At 41.0% G+C, this 10,437-nt stretch overlaps 1 long non-coding RNA gene across 1 annotated transcript in view; it reads left to right on the top strand.

The window, feature by feature from the left end:
- Positions 1–277: 277 nt before the first annotated feature.
- Positions 278–10,437, top strand: part of LOC146079507 (uncharacterized) — a 33,718-nt gene continuing 23,558 nt past the window's right edge. The window contains exons 1-2 of the long non-coding RNA XR_014474575.1: positions 278–364; positions 4,773–4,946. This is a non-coding gene — a long non-coding RNA (uncharacterized LOC146079507). The remainder of the gene's footprint in view (positions 365–4,772; positions 4,947–10,437) is intronic.

Raw genomic sequence — 10,437 nt, 5'->3', positions numbered from 1 at the left:
ATATTGGTGTTCCCCTACAGGCTGCGAATGGATGTTTATGTAAAACATCCATTCACATGCCATGCGAACTTACATGCCATGCGAATGGTGGGCCAGCGTACCACCATTCGCAAGGCAGGATCTGGTTGACTTACAAGGATGCAAATTCGCATCTGAGCGAATCCATCAGAATAACGCCCTTAGTCAAGACCATCAAAAAAACACATGCAGAACTTTTTGGTTTCATATGATTAGCAAATAAATCTATAGTATTATAAAATTTCTCTTTTGGTGTTGTAGAAAAATGACACAATGAAAATCTGGGACCACACTGTAAACCACTGGCTTAAAAAAGAATCTTCCATCTGACACCTGCGCCATTACCGTGAGTTTTAAGTAAAAGTGTTTTATTGCAGCATATATATTAGGGTCTGAGTTTGCCAGGGGTGCGGGATGCTGGCTGATATTTTTTTTTGAAATGGCCATAATTTACAAGGCAAAACCCAGGTGGGTTCTGTTTTTTTTTTATAAACAAATTGTTGCATTAAAGAAATGTCTTGATCAGCTGGCATCCGGTACTTCTGGCAAATTTGGGCCCTATTACATATGCCCCTATATGTTTGTACTAATTAAATGACAAAATACCATTTTAGCATTGGTGTATGTACTATAAAAATAAGCACAGGTAAAGAATCACTTATCATTTAACATTTCCAATATTTACCATGAAGGTGAAATACATTTTTAACTTGACTTTCCTTAGAGGCTGTATTAAAAGTAAAAAGTATATCTGAGCTCCAAAATAGAACTGGAGTTCCTCTTATATCCTTTAAACAGTATCCCAAAGGGTCAGGTAGAAATGAATTAAAAATGCAGACACTATGACATCTCTGACATTAGGAATATGGATCATTGGACAGACAGCAACTAGGTTGATAAGTATTAGGTCAACACCACTAGGTCGACATGCATTAAGGTCAACATGACTGAAGGTCGACATGCATTAAGGTCGACAGGGATTAGGTCGACCGGTCATTACGTGGACACAAGCATTAGCTCAACATGGGAAAGGTCGACAGTCAAAAGGTCTACATGTTGGTTTTTTTTACTTTTTTTGTCCCGAATTCCGACACAGTCGACATGGACACTGAAACATAGCACCGCGCGCTTACCATGCTTTGGGCGCGGTGCCTTCCTACGCTTGCCACACTATATTATTCTCGCACCATGCCCTAGTGGATGGTAGGGAATGAAATACTGTCTGTCGGCACTTGTCGGCTCAAACAAAAAGTGAAAAACCTCATGTCAGTCTTTGGACTGTCAACCTTCCCCATGTCGACCTAATGATTGTGTCGACATAGTAACCTGTAAACCTAACCCATGTCAACCTTCAGTCATGTTGACCTTCCTGCATGTCAACCGTCAGCCATGTCGACCTTAATGCATGTCAATCTAGTGATGTTGACCTAATGCTTGTAGACCTAGTGACCGTATCCCGACATTACAGCTTGTGATCTGCATTATGAATAAAACAATTTACAATAATAATTCTATAGATTTCTGCCAGCAATTGGACAGACTGCACTTCCTATGGTAACCTGAATTGCAGAATAGCTTTCTAGATGTTGGAAAGTTAGGAGATGAAAACTAAGAAAAGTGCTAAAAATGAATGAACAAATAAAATAAAGAAAGACTTTATATAAAATGTATTTACTTGAATGTTTTAATGCCTACACAGACCCCCATCATCAGAAATGGGCCAAATTAGTGCTGTAATGTAATGTAAAGTGCTTCAGAATATAAATAAACGGTAATAATAATACAGGTTGAGTATCCCTTATCTGTATATCCCAAAACTGAAATATTCTGACAAAAAAAAAGGTTTTCAGAATATTTTGCTTCTTTTTTATCCCCCACCCCCTGCACCTTTCATACTTAACTTGTCCCCTGGTGTCCACGGCGGCCATCAGAGTCGACTTGAGTGGCATCCCCGGTCCCAAGGATGCATTTCATCCAGTGGCGTAAAAACTTCTATGGTGCCCCCCTCCACCCAAACATATCATTGTGAAAATGTTATACCTTCTTAGGGTTAGGCTGATAGGAGTAGGGTTAGATTTAGCAGCACAGCCAGCCTGTTCTCCCTCTATCCTCTGCAGCACAGCATGCTTTATGTACATACCCCCAGACGCCTCTCTTTCACAAGTGCACTACAGCAAAGCTTCATCACCCCCATTGCGGTCATTCCTTCCCTCCCGCAGCACACAGCTGCCCCCTTCCCCGTTCACCTTAGTGAGTGTTGCCTGCTGTCAGAGGCGTGCAGGAAGATGTCCCTACAGCGGTCTCTGGCCGTCGTTGGCAGCCAGTGAAGTGCTACTGCTGCCAGTCACTGTGGAGAAGCCCTTGTCACATAGCATATACCATCTGTCAGGACCAAGCTGGGTATTTTTAGGGTGCCCCGCAGACCCAGCAGGCGCTGGCTCCTAAAAACCAGCACAGGGGCTGCTGTACCAGAGGCAGAACTCTGGGAGGCAATGGAGTCATCTGCCACCGGGCTCCTGCTCCCAAGGGGGCAACTCTCCTCCCCATGCAAGTATAAATCAGTTATTTAAAAGCCAACGATATTGCTTCTGTGGCTGAGTTCTGAGAAATATATGTGTTATCTTTCTATATAAATATATATTTTATATAAGGTTTTATTGTGTTGTGTGTGTGTGTGTGTGTGTGTGTGTGTGTGGGGGGGGCACCAATATATATCTTGCCTCCGGGAAACTGGAACGAACTTACACCACTGTGCTGTTCCATAGTTACACCACTGATTGCATCACCGGCACACCCGCACACCCGTGCAATGCAATGCATCCTTTGGACCGGGGATGCAGCTGAAGATGACCTAATGGCTATAATGGATGCCAGGGGACACAGTGGACATCCAGGGTTCATCAGGGGACCAGGTGAGTATGTAAAAAAAAATATTCTGAAATTCTGGAATAATCCCTCATCCAAAATGCTCATGGTCCCAATAATTTTGGATAAGGGATACTCAACCTATAATAATGAATTGGATAACAGCTCTTTGCGCTGATCTTTTGGAATCCATCATGCATCCGATCGCGCAAAACAACTTTTCAGAAATAAAGAAAATGAGGCAAAGCCATTCACTACACATGAGCAACTGGGAAAAAATGCCACGCCATCTATCGGCAAACACATTAACCCACTGCAATTAGATACAACGCCACTACAGAAAAAGTTTCCTTTTCATTTGGGCACACCTTATATATGTTGTTTAAAAAGGCTTAAAAATGCATTAATTCAGGACAGCATTATACAAAAACATGAAACTAAATCAAAACAGCAAAATGCAGGAATTCATTACTAGAGTTATCGTGTAGCAGTACTGCATTATAATATGAATACCAATTTAACAATAAAAACAGATTTTACAAAGAATAGAGAAAAAGCAGGAAAATGGAAATGTATTTAAGAATAATAAGAAATGTTCAGCTACAGTCAGGTACTCAAATTACCTAGTCAGAAAAAAAGACATGAGCTACACATTTCCACAATGAAGCAAAAGAAAAATCAGCATGTTTGAACTACGAGATCACTCTGTGTGAACATACAGTCATAGTTAATGTCCATTATAAATAGGAATGAATTTAAGATCAAAGCAAATCCTAGCAGTGTTCCAATTGCAATATCTCCAGGACCTGTAATTATTGCATGTTTTAAGTAGTTTTACATTTACCTACTGAGCCAGCTGTCCTTTTCTTGTGCAGTTTCAAATATAGATCGTTCATCTTGCAAGCATAGAGACAGGTTAAGGGAACTATATAGTAACATAAGTCATCCGGGCTTCTTCCGGAGAGGAGACTCTCATGGTACAGTAGGCAAGTGTGACATAGGGGGGTATTTTGGTTCACTCTTTCTGACAAATTCCTTCTTAGATGGACAAAACCATGGGCACTGGGGCAGATGTTACTTGTGCAGAGAGAATTAGATTTGGGTAAAGTTTTACTTCAAAGTGAGATCTATACTGTAGTGTAAGAATAAAGCAGTCAGTATTCCTGCACAGAAACAAAATAACGCACCCAAATCTAATTCTCCCTGCACATTTTACATCTGCCCCACCTGCAGTGCACATGGTTTTGTCCATCTAAGAAGAATTTTGTCAGAAAGAGTGAACTAGAATAAGGCCCATAGGTAGCACCAACAAAAATCACAAGGAGTTAACAAAACAAGGTCAACTAACAAGATTGCATTCGTGATACATGAAAACCTTTACAATTTGTGTCAATGAGGGATAAGAATAACAACTAGAAGAAACCCTCATCTGGCTGCCTTGTTACTTAAACAAAAATTAAAAAGCTAAAGTTTTTCATTTTACCATTTGGGCATATCAAGGCTTTCCTTACAGCATATTGCAGTATAGCAATACACAAAGAAAAAAGTCCCAAGACACAAAAGAAGCTTATGCTACCTCAGGACAAAATGAGGACCACCAAATCCTCTCACAGATAACTGAACACAAATTGTGGAAATTAAATTTAATGAGTTGTTTGTAGTGCTTGAACTACTATTTTTCCAGAAAAATTGGAGTTCAAGCACCACAAACAACTCATTATTGGTGTTTTTTTATATTGTTATTTATGCAGTATAGAAGGGATCTATAGACCAGACTGGAACATATCGGTATGGTGAACATTTACCTATATGCAGGGGCCGGAAGTCACGGACCAGCACTCCCGGTTCCGGGTCAAGAGTCATTCTAACAGTATATATATCTCCATCAGCTTCCCAGCCTTTGAAGAAGAGCCATCATTGGCTCAAAACACATCAGTAGGCTTGTGACTATACATCTGGACACATGGGGACCCTACTCCATGCCATTGGGAACCTAGCAGGGTGCACTTCTGGACTGAACCTTGGCCGTCTTCCATCCCTACAGGCTCCAAATTTCAATCTGGGTAAGACTAGCCAATTTACCTATATGGAGTATTTTTTCTCTCTTTTATACGTCTCTTTTATACATTTATTTTGTGATTATATTTGTGTCAGTTTGACATTTTATTGTGAATAAAAAAACCTGTCTGGATTCCACAGACCGCTTGTGCGTGGTCACAAAATCACTTTTTATGTCCGCACAATTAGCACGGTTTGAGGGAAAACCATAGATGATTTTCACTAAGGATGCTTCTCTAGTAGAGGTGTGATATTACGTTTTTCCTAAACAGTCAATAATGTTGGCTAGAGAGAACATCCACTGGAAGTTATTGTTGTGGCTTTATAGCCCAGCGTAAATATTACTTGATGGCAGTGGAGGACTATATTCTGTTATCCTCCAATATCAAAAATCCGTCACCCAAAGTAATGTCAATCTGGAAATAGTGTCTCAAGGTTAAAAAGACGTAAATGTGCCAGCCAGCCAGCCGGCCAGCCAGCCAACCATAACCGTATGTGCCAGATTTTTATTAAAATAAAGAGCACAGCACAGATAAATGTTTATATATACCTCCTATTAATACAAAAATGTCCACAGAGAACTTGAACTGTAAAAATAATTACAAAATCACATTGATAAAGCCACAATAAGAATCAAAGGAACCACTTCAACTCGTGGTTTAACCCAAATGGCTATAAAGTACTAAGGTCATAAATACATTTCCATTTCTTTTTTGGTTAATAGGGTGCCTTTATTATTATATCTCCAGTTATTCTTTACTATTTCTATGTCCCAAAATTGTGTATTATGATTTAATGAACAACTCAAGACCTCTTTAAAATGCAGAGAAAATGGATGGTTTTCATTACTCTTTAAAAAATAATAATAATTGAAGCATAAGCATGACAATACAACAGCAACATTGGTTAAATTATCACACAAAACAAGTTGAAGTGATAGAGTGACATTGCCCATGTTTCAAGAAGTCATGAAATTTGCATACAACATGAAAAAAATACAAGAAAATGTGTAATAATATGCAAAAAGACAAATTAGTTGCCCTTTTTTATATTTTTAATATGTTCAAACCAGAATGCAGGGTAGCTATATTGCTAATATAACATAATCATTCTTTCTGTAATAACAGCTTAAGTTCATATCTGAAAATAACATGTAAGTGCATCCTTCATTAGTCAATGCTTAGAAGTGTTATAAATCCATTATATTCAAATTGCTTATGGTAATTACATCTTTTCATTCTTTAAGAATGTTCCGCTACTACATTTTAAATATTCCCCATGATGACAAGTAAGCCCCTCTATTAAGTCACAGGTATTTCTAAGAGTTATTTACAGGCTGTAACCCGACCATTCTGAAATACAGTACAGAGCTCTGTCATTATTTTATTTAAGCTTGGCCACATTTAGAGTTGATTATAACTGTAAACTATTTCTCACTTACTTGCTATGCCCAGTACTGATGGCTTAGAACAGTGTTTTTTAACCAGTGTGCCGTGGCACACTAGTGTGCCTTGAGCTGTTCTCAAGTGTGCCCCCAGATCTAGAGATACCCAAACCGGTTAACAGCCACCACCAGTTCAACTCTTATTTACTGATCTCTTCATGTAAAGAGCTAATGTATTTTTTTTTTTTTTTACCTGTGGGGACCAATGTGATTGTTTTTTTTTTATATGGGGGCCAATAGGTTTTTTTTTTGTGGGAGCCAATGTGTTTTGCCCTGTGGGGATCTCATGGTGTGCCTTGGCAAATTAAAATATTATTTAGTGTGCCGCAAGGTAAAAAGGTTGAAAATCACCGGCTTAGAAGAAAACTTGCTGATATTTTTGAACATGAATCCTTTACACTATGACAGGAATTTTGAAAGTCAATGTTGAAACTTTAGACAAAGCAATTACTATTCTTTATATATATCAACTAGGTGATTTATCGCGCCCTACGGGCGCTCTTCACACCGGCGTAAGGGGCTGCACCCCCTAATTTGTGAACTTTTGTGTTGTGAGAAATATGGTTAGAATTGTATGAAAGATGGCCTGTATTGCAACTTGAGCTATAGGTGAAATGTGTTAAATAGAGAGCATATGATTTGGAAGGGGGTGTGTATTGTTTTGTTTAATTAAAAAGCGGTTTCAGAGTAAGATGTGTGGAGGGTACAGTCACATTTGTGGGTGTGGGGGGGGGGTGCATGCGTGTTGTTTAGGTATAGTAGGGTGTTTTTGAGTCAGCGGCTCCCCACTGGCAGTGGTCACGACACAGGAAAACAGGAAAATAGGGGTGTGTGGGCATAAGGGGGACTAAAGAGGAGGGTGGGGGACACTGTGCAGCTTCTGCCAGTGGGTGGGGGTCCAGCGTGGCAGCACAGGAGTACAGGACGGTGGCCCTGAGTCAGTGTCTCCTCCAACTGGGTGGGAGTTAGGGTGCATGAGAGCAGGAGGCTGGTCTATGAGGCAAGATAGGGGTATGTGGGCAACACAGCGTCAGCGACTCCCCAGTGGTGGAAGTTACGGTTTAGGAGAGCAGGAAGCTGGGTAGTGATAGGGGTGTGTGGGCATATTGCGGGAGGGGGGGTCATGGGGGTCTTCGAATCGCAGGAGGGGGGGTCGCGGGGGTCGCGGGCGGCTGGGGGGGGGGATGCTGCTCACCTACACCATGGTGGATGGTGGGCGTGTACTGTAGCCCTGGCTGGGCCGGAGGAGGTGATGTCAAGGGGGTTGTGATGTGTGTAACACTGGTCTTTTCCCTAGGGGGGCAGGTTTGTGTGTAACGCTGGGTGGGAACGTTATACACACAGGGGATGAGTGACAGATCTGGCTAAATATATAAGAGATGCTTTGCATGGATTTGGTAAGCAAGTGGGAATAAATTATGTTATTCAGCCAAAAAGAAGCATACTGTAGGTGTTTAAATAGATTAAGCAATGCTAATGCTACCCTTATTCAACCAAAGCTGGAAAAAAGGTTTAAAGAGGTTATTCTAGAAAGCAAACTACTGTACATGTGATTAAAGGTAGGTGAATTACTTTAGACTTCATACTGTGTGACGATTTCCTGTTCCACATCATGAACAATTTTGCAGTTGGTTTACAATTTTTTTTATTACAGAAAATCCGATTTGAGCAGATTTTGACATTTCTATTTGTAACAGCAGATGTTTTTTGCTTATGGATTTTTTTAATCTTTTACACTAAGTAATGTACCAAACCTGTGTATCATAAAGGGGCTGATTTACACAATTACACATATATTTATGTATTTATCTTGATAATTAAAGTTAAGCGGTATGTAAGATTTAAAGCAGAAAAATCAGGATGTCAGTCAGTGTCTTTAATTTTAGGAAGATGAATTGTGATTTAATATACATTTGTGCATAACATACAGTTATTCTGATGTGTGTATATATATATATATATATATATATATATATATACAGGGGAGATGTTCTGCGTGAGCAAAAAATCAGTCGGCACTCTCCAGTAAAGGTATAAATCTTTAGTAAAAGGAATACATCACAAGTGCTCCAAAGATCATCAACGTTTCATGGCCCAACCGGCCATTTCTTCAGGATGTGGGCTGCGGGTAGAAGGTGTGCAGGTGCCAGGGTGGTGTGCTGTGTGTGCAGTCTTACCTGACTTAAGTAGTGGGTCCCCGGGGTGTGAGTGCTGTCAGCTGCTGCTCCGTTTCGCGCCACTGTCCGATCAGCGTGTGTCGCGCTTCCGGGTTGCGTCGCGTCATCACGTCCCCGTCAGATGGATTACACTGGCTTCCGGGTTCTGTGACACGCAACCGCTTCCCTGGTAAGGTTCACGTAGCGTCATTCTGTAGGCGGGGCGGCTGTCAGCTTCTGCAGTACAGGAGAGAACGCAAGGAGTTGTAAACAAAACTCTGTAGGTCCTTGCTAAAAGTGCATCAAACTAATATATTACGGTGCAAGATATATAACTAAACATAGGTGGTGGGGATCCTCTGTGGTGTAAAAGAAACAAGTGTCTTATAAGTGAATCCGGTGACAAAAACCTAAAATGGAGTGACATAAGCGGCAACTTAAAGAGATATACATGGTGGAAAGAGGAACAGTGTGAACTGTAGAGGGTAAAGATAAACTGAGCATTGCTAGAATCGACATAACACCCTGGTGTAAAAAATTGTAATAAGACACAAGAACAGGAATGAAGTAGGGGCAGACATACATAAAGAGATACTGCCATTATACATGCATGCTAATTAAGGGGATTGTGCCAAGAGTAATGTGCACATTGAACCCCATAGTATAAACTTAGTCCGCCACCACTGTGTAAGGCAAGCCAAATGGAGGGAAAGAAATGGAGAGATAAAATAGATGCATTTCATAAAAATACATTGAAAGAAAACTTCTCATTTAATCCTCCTGGTGCTACAGTGTTCAAGGTAAAGATCCACTTGGCTTCTCGCTGGATGAGGAGTTTTTGTCTATCTCCTCCTCTGGGCAGGGGTGGTATGTGATCGATGATTTTATATTTAAGACTAGTAAGTGGGTGCCCAGCATTCTTGAAGTGTCTCGGGACCGGTTGGTCTATATCTTTCCCACTGATTACTTGCTTGATAGCTGATCGATGCCATGCTGCTCTGGTGCAGAAGTCTCTGGTGGTTTGGCCAACGTAATATAGTCCACAAGGACATACAATAAGGTATACAACGTATTGTGTTGTACATGTGACTACATGTTTGATGTTGTATCGGTGGCCAGTATGAGGATGAAAAAAATGTGGACCGGTTTCCAGAAAGCTGCATGTAGTGCATGATGGGCATCTGTAGCATCCAGGTTTTTTGGCTTGAACATTAAACAGTGATGGTGAGGGGGTAGGGGGTACATTGGTTTTCATGAGGATGTCTTTGAGGTTTCTCCCTCTCTTGTAGCTCGGCATGAGTGTTTTGTTCTGTGCACATTTGAGACTGGTATCTGTAGAAGCAATGGGCCATAAGGCTCTAAGTGCCCTGGGGGTGATGGAATTCACCGCGTTGTATTTCATAATGAAGGGTATTTTGGTTTCCACCGATGGTTTGTTTGCAGGCTGTAGTAGCGTGGTGCGGTTCTTCCTCAGGACTTCCATTTTGGTTGAAAGGAGTGCTTTGTGGTTATATCCCCTCTCCGTGAATAGTTGCACTATGCGGTCTAGTGCTGTTTGTAGATCTGCTGGGTCACTGGTAATGCGGGCCACTCGATACATCTGGGACTTGGTTAAGCCCTTCTTCAGTGCCGCAGGGTGACAACTGCTGTGGTGCAGTAAACTATTCTTGTCGGTGGGTTTGTGAAACACCGTCGTTTTTATATGGTGGTCCTGGATGCTTATGGTAACGTCTAGGTAGTCTATGCTGGTGGTACTGGACTTGTGGGTTAGTTTGATCGGTGTGTCCATGTTGTTAATGGTATCAATCAATCTGGCAAGTTGGGATTCTGACCCAGTCCACAATAGAAGTAAGTCGTCTATGTACCGGGTGTATAGACAGATGTTTTTCATGATTT

Source organism: Crinia signifera, chromosome 5 (assembly GCF_055691185.1).
Source record: "Crinia signifera chromosome 5, ASM5569118v1, whole genome shotgun sequence".
Classification (NCBI taxonomy): domain Eukaryota; kingdom Metazoa; phylum Chordata; class Amphibia; order Anura; family Myobatrachidae; genus Crinia; species Crinia signifera.
The sequence above is the reverse complement of the archived record's forward strand: the minus strand, read 5'-3'. Positions and strand labels throughout refer to the sequence as shown.